The following is a 16,191-nucleotide window of genomic DNA, read 5'->3' on the forward strand; positions in this document are numbered from 1 at the left end:
AGTGAAGCCTCCCCAGAGGGCACACAAAAAATGGTTGTATTTAACATGGAAAAAGCATTAAGTCTGGGATCTGGGACATTCTCTGGTGCCCTTAGTGTTTCCATGTAAAGGAAGTCAAATAACTTGCCATACAGGTTTGCAACAGAGGCACCTGAACATGGAGAGGGAGAGCTATTTAACTCTCAGAGGCTAACTGAAGATGAGGCCAAGCAGGAGAGTCCTGACTCTCTGAGGGCAGGGGAAGTGTGTGCAGGCAGGTGGGAGAGCACTTCATAGACATCCACCACGGCCTTGTGACCTGTCACAGAACCATGCACTTAAATAGCTGTGCACATTTTCTCTCCACTGACTATAGTATTTCTTTCCATTTGCTACTCTCCAATCATGCAGGGAGCTTGCTACAAAATGCACTTTGCTATACCACAGCCCAGGTCTTGCAATCCAAGCCTGGCAAGGATTCCTGCACGTCAAGGGCCTCGGTGGCTTTCATGCACACCCAAGTCTGAAGGTCCATGGCTGTCCTGAATCCTGGATGTCATCACCTGCCCATGAAAAAAGGAACAAGGGTCAGCCAGCAGCAGGCCAGTCACAGAAAGGGAAGAAATGTGAGTGTATGGCCTTCTCGACACCCAAACAAGTCTTTGGGCACAAATCAAGGCTGCAGCTCTGGCCACTGACTCAGACCAGGGACGCCCCCATCCAGGCCAGTCTGCCCTGGCTCTTCTCCCTCCTGCCACCCTCTCTTTGACTGCTTGTGTCAATAAAAGGAGAAGCAGCCAGTTTTCAGAACAAAGTGTAGCTTAATTATGACATAGGAAAGACTGCAAGCCACTGGGGAGGAGGAGTCAAACAGCTCCTGAAAATGAGAGGGGAAAGGAAGGGGCAAACATCTTGGTAAATAAAGTCTCCAACCACAGCTCAGTCATTGGAATATTTTTCTTAATTTTTATTTTCAGACTTACAGCAAACAAAACAGTCAAACTGTCAAAAGAACAGCAATTTTACACAATGAAAAGCATACACACCAAGCCAAAATACAACAGCTCTCGGGTCTATATGTTGCAGTGGTGCTGGCACAAGAGGGAACGTCCAGGAAGGTTCCAGTGCCCGCCAGGGAGCCCAGCCCCATGGAGGGCCCCGGGGCTGGAAGGAGGCCACCCACACTCCCAACACATCACCCGCCTCAAAGCATTCCCTTCAGGCATCTGAAGCGGGAAAGCCAATTTGACTTCCTGTGAAGCACTGAAAGGACAGCCAGCATCTCAGACATGCAGGCGATCTTTAATACGCTGGTGGGAGTGTGTTGGGGGGGTCACCAGGGAGTCCCTAAGTGGTCAGATGCACTTTGTCACAATTTACGCCTACAGGAGGTGATTACTAGGCAACGGGAGAACAGGTTTCCTGAATTTCATAGCCAGATCGGGAGCTAAAAGGAGAGATTTCCTGAACCCCAAAACGGCAATGTCACAGTGAATAGGAGATTAACTTGGATACAAAAGTTTAGAATAATGCCCACCAGGAACGCATGTGGCTCCATCTCTCTTCCCAGTTCCAATGTTCTCAGAGCAACAGCCACCCCTGAATCCAAATGGAGACAGGAAGGGGCCCAGGGGGACGTGGGGAGGCAAGGTTTGACCAAACCATAGCAGCTACCAGAAAGGCCCAAGGCCCTCACACCTGCCTTCCACACTCTTCAGAGGACACCCCAGTAAACCGGGGTGCCCTGAGGTGGCAAGCCTTCAAGAAAGGCACTACCCGGCTTGCAATCCTGCAGGCCAACTTCAGTCAACTCTCTTTTTCATTAGATTTGTTCCTGATTAAAAGAGAGCTCTTGTCCCCAAAAGAGATCTTTATAGTACTGTCACACAAACAGCAGAACTTGGTCATTTGGGGCCACTTCTGAAAATCTGGGCCCATCCCTATTTCTCTGATAATTCTTATTATAAAGCATGCTTCCTCTTGAATTCTTTAAATGCAGAAAAACAACAGAAAATGAACTGAGCACATGAGTACTCTAAGGCTTCTGCCGGACATGATGTTTCTGCCGGGTATGATCGCCGCTTCCTGTGCTCTGATGTTTTCTCTGCTGAGCAGTGAGTAGCTACTCAGCTGCCACTGTCACTGCCCCCTCCCCAGCCTAACCAGCTAAAGAGCTGGATGTGGTCCCCACCAGCTTCCCTGTGGCCTGTGAGCTAAGAATAGTTTTCACATTGTTAAATAGTTAAACAAAAATCTAAGTTTCTTGACACCGAACATTATATGCAATTCAGATCTCTGTGTCTAAGAGTTGTACCAGACACAGCCACACTTCTGTAATTTATGGCAGAGACCATATAGCCCACAGAGCTGACAGTGTTCACCACCTGGCTGTCTATGGAAACATCTGCCCACCCCCGAGACAGGGGATCCTATTCTTGGCAGGACTGAAGAGCCCTCGGTTCAGATGCAGACAGGGCTCCCAGGACAAGCACAGCTTGAGACATGGTTGTTTCATAAATTATATTAAGTATTTTTCCTCCCCCTTGTCCCTAGTTTGTAATTTCACAGTGGACAAATGGACAAACCATCATGTTTGCGTTTGAATACATAGATACATGCAAGATATCTTACAAGGAACAACGCACATCCTTCTACTTCCTCTTTTGGCTCTGCGACAAGTTTGGTCATGATGTCATTTTACCCCCACTATGCCTGAAAGTACACCAAATGTACAGCCGAGGCAGACACCACAAGTCGCAGGCTCTACCCGAGGCCACTCCAGCTTTGCAACCAACACACTGGCCACCAGGCAGCAGCAGCCAGGCAATGGGACAGAAAGCAGAGAAGGAAAATACGAGAGAAGGAACGATCAGACACCAGCAATGCTGCATTTACTCCAGACTGAGATGACAGAAACATGTTGTGAGCTGCAGCTCGAAATCCTGCCCTGCGCCCACTGCCAGCCACCAGCAGACACCAAGCTGTCCAGAGGGAAGCCAGGTGCACAGGGCAGGGGCAGCATAAGCAGCACCGATTAAAAAGCAAGACTCACTCTCAAGACTAAAGGAGAAGCTATCTAAATCTCAGTATAAACAGTAATTCACTCACTTCACTAGTGTTACATTTATGAAGTTCACCTTTGTGGAAAATGAGAGGAAAGGGGGAGCCATAAGAAAATGCCTTTTTAGGCGGGGCGGGGTGGCTCACACTTGTAATCCCAGCACTTTGGGAGGCCGGGGTGGACAGATCACCTGAGGTCAGGAGCTCGAGACCAGCCTGGCCAACATGGTGAAATTCCGTCTCTACTAAAAATACAAAAATTGGCCAGGCGTGGTGGTGGGCACCTGTAATCCCAGCTACTCGGGAGGCTGAGGCAGGAGAGAATCACTTGAACCCAGGAGGCAGAGGTTACACTGAGCCGAGATCGTGCCACTGCACTCCAGCCTGGGCAACAAGAATGAAACTCCATCTCGAAAAATAAAAAAGAAAGAAAGAAAATGCCTGTTTCTAGAAACCTGTGAGATGCTTCCACATGCAGCTTGATGCTAAGTTATCTGCAGAGCAGACACACTTGGAAACCCAACATAGTGTCCTCAGTTCCAAAGCTCTAGGGGCTGCTTCACAGCTGCTGAGAAAGACGAGGCGAAGAGTTCCATACTCTCCGTATTTAACACTAAAACTCATGAACAGAAAGGTGTCTGCAAGGTCCTCTGTCCCACACACCATCTGTGTGTCTTCGACTTACTACTTAAAGAACCCATAATCTTACAGCAGACAGGGATCTTTCCGTACTGAGTGCTAGGGAATGCCAGGCAGAGGTCATTCCATGCTGTGAAGCCCCCGTCGCCCGCTACCCCCCTCCCCCGCCGGCCCTTATGAGGAGCACAGGAGATGTCCTGGTGATGGGTGCACGTTGCTCCTCCCACCCAGAGCACAACCGTCACCTGATCCATCTTCAGCACAGTTCCTGGAGCCTCCCCATCCGTGTGGTCTATCCTGACCCCACAGGTCCCAGGTGCAGAGGGGCCACATCTGCATGGGAGATAGTGTCACCAGGCCGGGGAGGCGGGGGGTGGATGGGGGGTATCACTTTGTGAGGCTTGCCAATGCATTGCTTTCATTTTTTCTGGCCAGCTGCAGATAAATCTATTCTATTCCAGGAACTGTGATAGAACAGCAAGTACCTGCAGAGGCAGAGAGAGGGAGGATGCTCGCATCTGACTCCTAAGACGGGAAAGCCAGAACAACCTGCCCTACACAAGAGCACGCATGCTCTGTGCTCGCACAGGTCTGCCAGGCCTGATTTCACGGCTGGAAGGTTTTGGCTTTTCAGTCTCCAAGGAGGAGCGAGTGTGTAGCTGGCTGGTGGCACTGGCTCTGCCCATCACCGCAGCTTGACCAACACTCCCACCTGCCACAAGGTCACCCATTGCCTCACCCGGCCTCACACAGCCTCTCTCCCACCCATGACAGCCCCGCCCTTGTGTGGGGCCCACTGTTTTCAAGGATCATGGGGGTCCAGCCCAGATCCACCTTGCCACCCTGAAGGCTATCCAGCATCCCACAAAGCCTTCCAAATAAAACCTCTCAAGGGGGCGTCCGTGTTGCTCAGAATGTGAAGTGCAAAGGCCTCAGGGAGTTCCTGACAGCTGGGGTCCCCTTGATCCATGGAGGGTCAACAGGTTTCTGTGCCATGAATGAATGAAACTGGGAAAGAAGAGAGGAGCTGATAAAGAACTGATGTGTTCAGGTCATGCGGTGAAAAAAACAACTGCTCAGATGTTCTCTGCATTAAGGGAACACCTCCAGAGAGGGCCTTCAGTCAGGCACCTTCTCTCCCTCCTGTGAGCTCGTCGGGGCTGGCATCCTATCCAGAGCAGGCCCTCACTACTTCGGCAAATATCCAGAGCAGGCCCTCATTACTTCGGCAAATGAAGGTCAACACCTTCAAGCGGTTCTAGGCTCAGATGTCAGTTGGTCTCAGCTATACTGGAGAGGAAGCAGCACTGCCACAGCGGGGCCTCCCCTGCCCCAGGGCCCTCCTCCCACCCCACGGGACGCACTCTTCACTGTCCAGCACGTCCTTGATGCTGGCCTTGGTGATAACCGCATCATCACACTTGAACCACTGGTCTTTGTGCTGCGGGATAAAGCTGGTGTGGTGACCACTCTCCAAGGTCCCTTGATGGTTAATGACAGCAAATAAGGAATGCCTAGTGCAGGAGAAAAGGAGAGGGAGAGCGCAGCTGACTCAATGCTGTCACTCATCACTGTCAGAAACCAGGCAGCCCGGGCAGGGAAGGGGAGGCCTGTGGGCCTGGCTGTTGATCCCCAGGGACTCAGGCTGATGCACAGGAGGCTACAGGGACAAGGAGAGCCTGGTTACCCCGCTTGACTCTCACCCAGGTCCAGCTGCTTCCTGGAACCACAGCTAGTGGAAGTGGTGACTGCAGTCAGCAGCGGGGATCATGGAATACCCCGGCCTTTCATTCTTTCTACAACCCCAAGGCAAGAAGAATGGACACTGAGCTTTCCAGATGGAACCTCCCTTCTCCCAGAAGCCAGGAGTTGAGATGGGCTCCTCCAACAGGAGGGAGCAACTGTGGCGCGGCATGGAGCAGCCTCTCCTAGCAGAGCCGCGGGCAGCCAGGCGGGAAGCTGGTCAGTGGCAGGAGCTCTGCTGGGCATCCTGCAGGGCAGACAGGAGCCCACCCTTGGATTTCAGCCAGAGGCCCCTGACACCTGCACCGCTGAGCACCACTTACTTGTTGTTATTGAGACTGTCCATGGGCTGCTGGGACTGTCCATTCATCCTGCTCTCTTTGCTATAACAAACAACAGCAGAATTCAGCATCATTTAAAATCATCAGACACAGAGACACAGGGCTCTCATGATACCAACGCTTATCCAGGCCTGACCATGCAGACACTGCACTGGGGCACACTTTATGTTTCAGGTAGAAATCACCCCATGTTTTGTGAGGATACCAAGGCAGAGCACACCTGGGTCCCAGGGTCACCTGGCCTGGCCCCTGGCCCTTCCAACTTGGGTCTTGAATGGGCCTGGTGATGGGAATTGGATCTGGGACAAATGTGAGTTTGGTTTGTGACACAGAGATGGTAAAGGGCACTCTTCCTCCTACATGTAAAGGGTTCATTTGAAAAGGGTAAGTCAAATCCATTCCACAACCTAGACAGCTGCTTCCTCAAAAGGGGCAAAGATTGCTGCTCATTATTTCATGACCGGCACCTCTCCCGGTGAGATGGGGGAGACGCGGGTGCTGGGAATAGGAAGTCCCATGCGTTATTTCTGTGTTTTCCCATGGCTGTGGTTGGCCAAAAACACAAGATCTTTGAGACCCTGGCCTTAGCAACAGTACAGTCACCTCCCTCAGTATGTGACATCGTGGTCAGGCTGACAACACGGAGCTCTGACTCTGGTGATCTTGTTTTATTCAAGAGCACATCTGTGTGCCACAAGATGGGTGGGACAGCCATGAGAAAGGACACCAGGAAGAGGCTGATAACTAACAAAAGGCAACATGCTTTTCACAGTGCTGGCACTGGGATGGTGGCCCTCTAAAAAATAACATCCTCCAAATCATAACATCCGCGTCTTAACCCTCAGAACCTGAGACTGGGACCTCATTTGTGAAAACGGTATTTGCAGATGGAATCAAGGTAAGGATATTGAGATGAGACACTCCTGGAATGATCTGCCTGGGCCCCAAATCCAATGACCACTGTTTCTGACAGAGAAGCAGAGGGAGATTGGACACACACTCAGGGGAGCCGGCCGTGTGACCAGGAAGCCAGAGAAGGGACACGGCCACAGAAGGAACATATGGAAACACCGGCAGCTGGAGGCTGTGAGGAATGGAATTCCCCTAGACCCTTTGTAGGAAGTGGGGCCCTGCCAACCCCTTGATTTCAGATTCCCGACCTCTAGAACTGTGAGAAAATTAATTTCTGTGGTTCTAAGCTTCCAAGTTTTTGGTTGTTTGTCACAGATCCATAGGAAACTCATATGTGTCTCACACATTAGTAAACAGTGTGGTATTTTGGAGGCTTAAATTCCAAGGGCCCCAAGATATTACATATTTGAAAAGGAAAACGCAATCTACAACTGCAAAAGCAACAATGTCTGTCTGTACTTCAACACCTGTTCCACCAATTAAACCTCTGCCTTCTCGCTGTGATCCCACCTTGATGACTTTGCCGGTTTGAAAGTGGATCCAAAATTGTTAGAGAAACATTCAAAGCAAAAACAGTGTATCTGGAAAAAAAAACTCATTAAAACGTGTCTTATCTTAAGATTAGGATAAATAGGTTTTTGGAAGGTGGGGTTTATTTTAATAACAACAGTCATCTTATCACAGGAGCTCCGAGCTGGGTTCCTGTCCTGATCACAGTCCCTCTGGACGCAGAACAGGCCAACACTCCCGCCTACCTGGAGGCCGTGAAAGGGGTCATGTCCAGCTCCAGGGGAAGGAACATGTACGTGGTGATCTTCTGCCACAGCTTGGCTGAGTGTTCAAATCACTGCAGAAACAGGAAAAAGGCAGACAGAAGAGAAAAGAAGACCAGAAATGTCACTGGAGGCTTCAGGGGCTTCCTCCGATAACGTGTCTGTGTATCTCATTGTATTTTACTGAATTGCCTTTTAGCTACACCTGGAATTACAGATTCAATAACAAATGGTAATCCATACAAGTCCTCATTTACAGGGTTCCAGTCAAGTCTTCAAATGATGGGATTGTTCCATGATAACACCAAGGATACAAAAAGTAATCTCACAGCAAACCCAGCAAAGCATAGGCAACCAAACAAAGACCCATGACCCGTGGCAGAATAAATGAACAACTTGTTTCTTTCACCAGACAGAAGACAGTCTTTTGCCTAGATCGGGAGTCACGCATTCCAGCCAGTGAGCTAGGAATGGGTGCTTTCCACATTTAAAGAGTTGTAAAATGAAAGAAGAACATGCAACAGAGACTGTATGATCGCATGTGGCCCGTGGAGCCTGGCACCTTCACTATCTGGGCCTTTAGAGAAAGAGCTTGCCAACTCCTGTACTGGATCCGAATGCTGAGGGCCTTTGTTCTGAAGTAAAAGAACAACAGAAAACCTGAGGAGGGAGTAGCTGGAGGAATTTGGGTAGAAGTAATAAAAACACAACCACTCTCTCACAACCACTCCCCTCCCCTAGAAGAGTAGCTCACATCCTACTTTCACTGTGAGGCCACTGCTTTTGTTTACCACAGCACAGACAGAAGGACAAGTCACTCACACCCTCGTTTCCTCTGTGTTCTTGCTGACTTGCCGCAATTACAAAAAATGTTGGCCAGGCGTGGTGGCTCACGCCTGTAATCCCAGCACTTTGGGAGGGCGAGGCGGGCAGGTCACCAGAAGTCAGGAGTTCAAGACCAGCCCGGCCAACATGGCGAAACCCCGTCTCTAATAATACAAAAATTTGCCGGGCGTGGTGATGCATGTCTGCAATTCCAGCTACTCAGGAGGGTGAGGCAGAAAAATCGCTTGAACCCAGGAGGCAGTAAGCCGGATTGTGCCACTGTACTCCAGCCTGGGTGACAGAGTGAGACTGTGTCTCAAAAAAAAAAAAAACTCTGCACACCAAACCAAGAGGCTGCAAGTTGTACTGTGAGTTAAAAACCGAGTCTGCCACTAGAGTTGGCTTTCTGGAAAGCCAACTATTTTGAGATAGGAACAGGCTACAATGGGCAGTTTCTTCATGGTGAGCTGATTCGTGGACTCCTGTTACTTATGGCAATCACTGTGCTTGATCTTGACACTGCTACCCAAGTACTCTGGTCTGGTGAATCTACAAGGTGTTTTAAAAAGACAGGAGTGGTAAGGGAGATGTAAGAGACAGGAAAAAGAGAGAAAAGGGGTATTTTCTCTCTTTCAATGGGTTGATTTTCCTACCAAAAACACCCACATACAACTATGAATGGTTACAATTTCACAACGAAAAAAAAGAGAAAATGTTTTCCACCTTTGCTGCCTATCTCTTTAAAGAATATTTATCTTAGATATTTTGTTTCAAGAAAAGACCTGGGAAAGTGATAATTTTCTAAGTACCATATGACCCAGCAGTCCAATTTGAACCAGAAAAATGAAAACTAATGTTCACACAAAAACTGTCCACAAATGTGTACCACAGTGTTACTCATAATAATCACAAAACTGGAAACAATTTCTTCCCATGGATGAATAAAGAAATTGTGGAACATCTGTACCACGGAACACAAGTCAGCAGCGAAAAGGAAGGAACGGCTGACCCCAGCCGCACCCTGGATGCATCCCCAGAGAGTTATGATGAGCAAGAAAAGCCAATCCCAAAGCGTTCCCTGTTGTATGATTCAGTTGACATGACATTCTGGAAATGTCAGGTTTATGGAAATGGAGAAGGAGTCCCCGGTGGCTGGGGTTACAGAGCGAGTGGTGAGGGAGGAGGAAATGAAGATGCTGGGTACTTTCCGCATGAACGTCTCCGTATCCCAGCTAGGGCGCCGCACCACAGCACTGCAGGATGTCATCACTGGGGAACCGGGGCAAGGGGTAGCAGATTGCTTCTAACAACTACATGTGAATCTACAATGATCTCAACATGAACAGTTTAATGTAGAGAGGCGAGAGGGCTGGGAAAGGTAATTTCCTGATGGTGCAGAGGCAAGAGGTAGGAGGGCTATGTTAGAAGTGCATCTGGCACGGGTGGCAGCTGCCACCGACAAAACCCACGGAACAGATGATTCAATTTTTAAAGCTGAAAATTTTAAAGCTGAAACACTAGCAAAAATCTCAATCTTTTCACAGCCATGTATGGAAAGCCTTTGTTTATGGTTTGGAAATTCTGCCATCTCACCTAGGGCAAGATGAGAAGACCTCTGGGCAAAGTGGTGCCTGTTTCCTTGCTAGCTTTGGGATCTGCTCTCCACAGGACTCAAAAGGAGCCATCGCTTGCAATACAAAGTGGGGAAGGGTGCACTCTCCCTCTCCTCCACCTTCCCAGGAGCCAGCACCATGCCAGGTCTCTCCTAACAACACAGGCTTCCTACACATTGTAGTTTCTGAAGTGTGGTTTCTCTCTCATGGCCTACTGTTTTAGCAATGCTTTCTTTTTTTTTTTTTTTTTTTGATTCGGAGTCTTACTCTGTTGCCCAGGCTAGAATGCAATGACACAGTCTTGGCTCACTGCAACCCCCGCCTCCCAGGTTCAAGTGATTGTCCTGCCTCAGCCTCCCGAATATCTGGGATTACAGGTGCCTGCCACCACACCTGGCTAACTTTTTGTATTTTTAGTAGAGGCAGGGTTTTGCCATATTGGCCAGGCTCATCTCAAACTCCTGACCTTGTGATCCACCTGCCTCGGTCTCCCAAAGTGCTGGGATTACAGACACGAGCCACCGCGCCTGGCCAACACTTTCATTTTATTGGAATTTATGACTAAGTTTAATTTAGTTGCAAAGACCTTCTTTAAGAAGGTTCTGGTTTCCATCGTTTCTGAATTAAAAATGTGATACCCCATTTTATTATGTGGACTTAGTGTTACAAAGTTGATGCTTTCAAAATTCTAAACATGCAAACTTTTGGCAGGGCACAGTGGCTCATGTCTGTAGTACCAGCATTTTGGGAGGCCATGTTGAAAGGATCACTTGAGCTCAGGAGTTCAAGACCAGCCTGAGCAATGTGGCAAGACTCTGTCTCGACCAAAAAAAAAACTTTTTTTAAATCACAGAATTAGCTGGGCTTGGTGGCACGCACCTGTAGTCCCAACTACTGGGGAGGCTGAGGCAAGAGGGTGGTGTGAGCCCAAGAGATTGAGGCTATAGTGAGCTATGATCATGCCACTGCACTCCAGCCTGTGCAACAGAGCAAGACCCTATCTCAAAAAATAAAATAAACATGCAACTTTGGTCCTGTTGACTATGCAGCCAGACAGAAACCAAAAGCTTATACCTCTTCTAAGGAATACTTCCACTCAACAAGGACTATTCTGTATTGCTTTTAATTAATGCAAATAAAACAAAGACTATAAAACACTAGACAAAGTTTAGGGAGGTTTTCTGCTCCTTCTACAATTGTATGCTACAGCTCCTAAAATACATTTTAAAAAAAACACTTCCTCAATCTTATTACTTATCCCAACTAAAGCAGTAAGTGAACAATTTCGAAAATGGCCCTAAGCACAGAACATCACAACTAAGTTTTAATCAGGTGCAGAGAAGGCTGTGGACCACAGGGAGAGAGCTGGACATTTCTCAGCTCCCACTCCAGGGTCGGTGTTTACTACAAAGGTTAAAGGAGCGTCCAGTCTGGCTCTCAATTCATTTACATGAGGAGGTTGGAGTATCAGCTGCTGACACCTACACCCGGCACTGTGCAAAGCTGGGGAACGGAAATATCGAGTGACCGGCCAAAACAAAATACAAACTAGCACGAGAGACTGCAGCCAACCCAGGTTAATGCTGCATCTTTGCTCAGGCTCTGTCCTTGGCATGTGAAAGAAAAGCCCTCTTTTGGTCCTGATCAAGTACAGCCTCCCCGCCAGGAAGACATGCCCCTTCCATGTGGGTGCAGGCAGGCTTCTCATCTTTGAGGCAGTCCATGATTGTGGTGGTTCCCAGACACATGGCTTTCCTTGTTCGCCATGCTGCCCTTGCTCCCTGGGCTCAGGGGCCAGAACAGGGTGGAACAGCTGGGCAGATCCCAGCCGATGTCCCAAAAGGGGTCTATGGTAGTGGAGACTCTGCTGGAAGCAAAGAGAGGGAACAATGCCCATGAGGACTGATGCCCTCCCAGCTCCAGAGGCATCCTGGGAAGGAGGCTGCGCCCACACCCTTTCCCCGCAGCACCCTTTGTCTCAGGGACACTTGGGACGGTGGGACGGATCAAGAGCAGCAGTGCTCACACCCGACCTGTCCTGGCTCCCAAGGTGGCCCCGGGGAGGGGTGTGTGTGAACCCTGTAGCCAAGGGCTGCTCCTCAAGCAAGGGCTTCCCAGCCTGGAGACCATCATAGTCACTAAGCGGCTTTGGAAGGGGATAAACTCATGGGCCCCGTCAGAGGCTCTGAATCCACAGGTCTATTTCAGCTGCATCTGGAACCTGGGGCCTGCGATCTAGGTGACACTGGAGACCTCTTGCCCACTTCACAGAGTGTGCCCCAGCCAGGCTGGACTCTTTTTTTTTTTAATTGACAGAGTCTCACTCCATCACCCAGGCTGGAGTGCAGTGGTGCCATCTTGACTCACTGCAACCTCCGCCTCCCGGGTACAAGTGATTCTCCTGCCTCAGCCTCCCGAGTAGCTGGGATTACAGGTGCCCGCCACGACGCCCAACTAATTTTTTGTATTTTTAGTAAAGACGGAGTTTCGCCATGTTGACCAAGCTGGTCTTGAACTCCTGACCTCAAGTGATACGCCTGCCTCAGCCTCTCAAAGAGCTGGGATTATAGGCATGAGCCACCGCGCCCAGCCCCGAGCTGGACATTTAATGCTGCATTTCACAAGGCCAGTTCCTTGCTAGAAATTTATTTGACAACACTAAAAACAAAAACTCACAGACTGGGAAATTTGCTGTCAATATTTATACAGGATTTAAATCTGAGACAATCTCCTGCTGATGGAATTCAGTAGTTGAGGGCCAGCGAGGAGGTCCAAACTGCTCAGAGCAAACTCGCTTTCTAATGCTTAGAGCCAAGGCCCCTAACGGTCTATGCTCCTTACAGAAAATTGCATCTGTGACACAGCCAGCAGTGGCCTTCCCCGTTTTTCGTTGGTGTTATGCAGACTGCAGATGGCAATCCATTATGGGTTCTGAAATCGTTTTAGTGGATCATGTCCAGGGTTTTTAAAACTTCAACTGGAGTAAAGAACAGAGCCAGGCACCGTGGCGCACACCTGCAGTCCCAGCTACTTGGGAGGCTGAGGTGGGAGGATTGCTTGAGCCCAGGGGTTCAAGGCCAGCCTGGGCAACATAAAACCCCATGCCTAAAAATAAAAACAAAACCCAGCAGCGTGTACTGAGGTTGGTTGAGAGGGTCCCTCTAATCTAACAAAGCAGCAGATTCTTCCTGCACTCAATGCTTGGAGCTATAAGCAAAGACCACACCTCAAAAGAATTAGGGCCGCTACATAGAGAAAATGGAACAGGAAACCATAAAATAATGAAAACTAACACACTTCAAAGCACATATGTAAATAATCTGCCATGCGTGATCCACCCCATCTTGAAGAGGGGTTTTTTTGTTTCCTGGTCAAGGACTAAAAGAAGAGAAATGGTGGGGGAAGCTTCCAAGAACATACTACTGGCTGTGGACAACAGCCAAGACCTCCACATGGAGGTCTCACATCCCACTGGGACACCTGCCCCAGGATCTCCCCAAGAGGAAGGCACCTCTACCCCATGACCTTCGCTCTTAGGGCGTCTGTTAACCATTCCTCTTGTAGCCTCCTTAAAGACCTCTCAGAGCACACACAGTTCTGGAGACTGGCAGCTCTGGAGACTGGCAGCTCTGGAGACTGGGAGATGTCAGCACAGCCCCGGTGGGTTTTGACGGCACCAAGCACACGGCCTGTCACTTACTGGCAGACTTGGCAGGTGATGTCCAACTGCAGCCCATCAGTGAAGATCTGATCTATGAGGCAGCTGCAGTGTTTGGGGTTGTTGGCCTTCTTCCTGTTGTCATCACCTGGGGACAGACCATGGCTCTGGGATTAACGTCTGTGCACTCCAAAGATGGGGACTCTCCAAGGGAAGAGCGCATTCACCCAGCAGAGACCCGAGGAACCCAGGGCTTTAAAAGGCCACATGAGGCCAGGTGCGGTGGCTCTTGCCTGTAATCCCAGCACTTTGGGAGGCCAAGGCGGGTGGATCATGAGGTCAAGAGATCAAGACCAACCTGGCCAACACGGTGAAACCCCGTCTCTACTAAAAATAGAAAAATTAGCTGGGCATGGTGACACGTGTCTGTAGTCCCAGCTACTCAGGAGGCTGAGGCAGGAGAATGGTGTGAACCCGGGAGGCGGAGGTTGCAGTGAGCCAAGATCGCGCCACTGCACTCCAGCCTGGTGACAGAGCAAGACTCCGTCTCAAAAAAAAAAAAAAAGGCCATGTGAGGACACTCCTCATTTCAGCAGAGAGTCTCCTCATTATTTTAACATGATGAGAAATCACAGCACTTGGATTTGTAATGCTTTGTAAGATTGAAGCCCTACAGCTTCAATCTTGCCAAGAAAGCCCACATAATACCCAAATGACTGAGTAGGGTAACTGATTACCTTTTTCATATAGAGAATGATTGAGTCAATATTTTTCTGGTAAGACAGCTGAACATATGGTGGGCCAGGTACACCCAAGGAAGCCCCTACAACCTCCCTCCCTGACTAGGTATCACCATGCCCTGAGTGCAGAATGTGACACCACAGGATGCTCTCGGACTGTCCTCATCAGCTGGAGCCCCCGGGGCACAGCATGCCTTCCTGTCAGTTGCATCTGGAAGCGCCATGCCCACCCTTTCTATCCAATACACGTTTCATCCATATCTGTGTGTGTGGATAAGTGAAGAAGAAACTTAAGTAGTGGAACTTAATACGTATGTGGAACACATATTCTACATAACTTCACTCAACCAGGCAGTAGGGATAGCACATAGGGCTGTCTGTATATAGGTCATAGTTCAAAGACATTGAATCATGACAGAGGAATAGAGACTGACCACTGAGTCTTCTGAGCAGAGGTTTAAGATTAGAGAGAAAAATGCTACCCAGAAGGAACTCAAATTCATGGGACAAAATGAATATCCATGTAGGAAGATGCAAAGAAAGATAAATGGAAAGATGCCATGGAGGCCACAAGGACAAACAATTGCATGTAACCAAGGGCACATGGCCGGGTCACCTCACTAAAGGGTTCTGATGATCATGTTTCTAAATAGGAGAACTTTACATTGCTTTTCAGACATTTCCAAGGGAATGATATCAGAAGCATAAGAGTTTTGGTTAGGTGACCATGGACCCCTACAGCAAGATCGCTGGCCCCAGTCAAGCACTTACCTCACTGATTATGACTCTCCACGGCTCCATGTCCCCATAGATTGTAGGTGCTAGGACAACCCCTGATGCATTCTAGGTAACTGGTGACTGTTTACTAAATAGCACATTTTATAAATGTGTGCATCAATGTCACTTCAGTGTTCACTACTAAATGACCACCTAGTTCCTTAGCTACTCAAGGCAAAAAAAATATATTATTGTTTTTCACACAGTTAATTTTTTATTGGAGGAGGAGGACATCTAAAATCTACATTCTTAGAAAAATTTTAGTATGCAATACAATATTATGAATATTATAATCCTTGTGCTGCACATTACATTTCTAGGCTTATTCAATTGATCATAGTTGACATGACTACAACCATAAAGACTGTTGAGATTACAATGCTCTTTAAAAATAACTCTATTCAAGAAAAAAATTGAAATGACACACACAAAAAAGCTGATTGCATTTTTATAATAAACAACTATGAAAGAAAGAAAATATCTTTTGAGAAAAATTTAAAGTACTGAACTTAGGTTAAATTATTTAGTACAAAAAAAGTATTAAAGTGTAATTTAACTCATTTGTAGTTTAAAGTCAGCAGTATATACATACTTTTAATTGTCATGCTACTAAGAAGATACATATACTGAAATCAACAAGGCTTTAAGTTTTTCAGTTTTTAAAGATGCATATTTTAACATTACTGAGACACTTTCCAACACATCTTCTAAGCAAGGCACCAGACTCCAGATTGTTTTTTCATGTAAAAAATATTCATTGGGCCAGGCGCATGACTCACGCCTGTAATCCCAGCACTTTGGGAGGCCAAAGCAGACGGATCACCTAAGGTCAGGAGTCCGAGACCAGCCTAGCCAACACGGCAAAACCCCGTCTCTACTAAAAATACAAAAAATTAGCCAGGCGTGGTTGCGAGCGCTCATAATCCCAACTACTTGGGAGGCTCTGAGGCAGGAGAATTTCTTGAACCGGGGAGGCAGAGGTTGCAGTGAGCCGAAATCACACCATTGTACTCTAGCCTGGGCAACAGAGACTCTGTTTCAAAAAGAAAAAAAAAAATCATGTTACTGGTCTCCATTCATTTTACTGGTCTCTATAACAGACTTAAAAGAAAGGTTATAGACTGTAATTCA

General features: G+C 48.2%; 1 pseudogene; it reads right to left on the bottom strand.

The window, feature by feature from the left end:
- Window positions 1–4,512: 4,512 nt before the first annotated feature.
- LOC129041543 (ubiquitin carboxyl-terminal hydrolase 22-like) lies at window positions 4,513–14,507 on the bottom strand (annotated as a pseudogene).
- Between the last annotated feature and the right edge of the window lie 1,684 nt (window positions 14,508–16,191).

The sequence above is a fragment of the Pongo pygmaeus genome, chromosome 6, assembly GCF_028885625.2.
Source record: "Pongo pygmaeus isolate AG05252 chromosome 6, NHGRI_mPonPyg2-v2.0_pri, whole genome shotgun sequence".
Taxonomy (NCBI): Eukaryota; Metazoa; Chordata; class Mammalia; order Primates; family Hominidae; genus Pongo; species Pongo pygmaeus.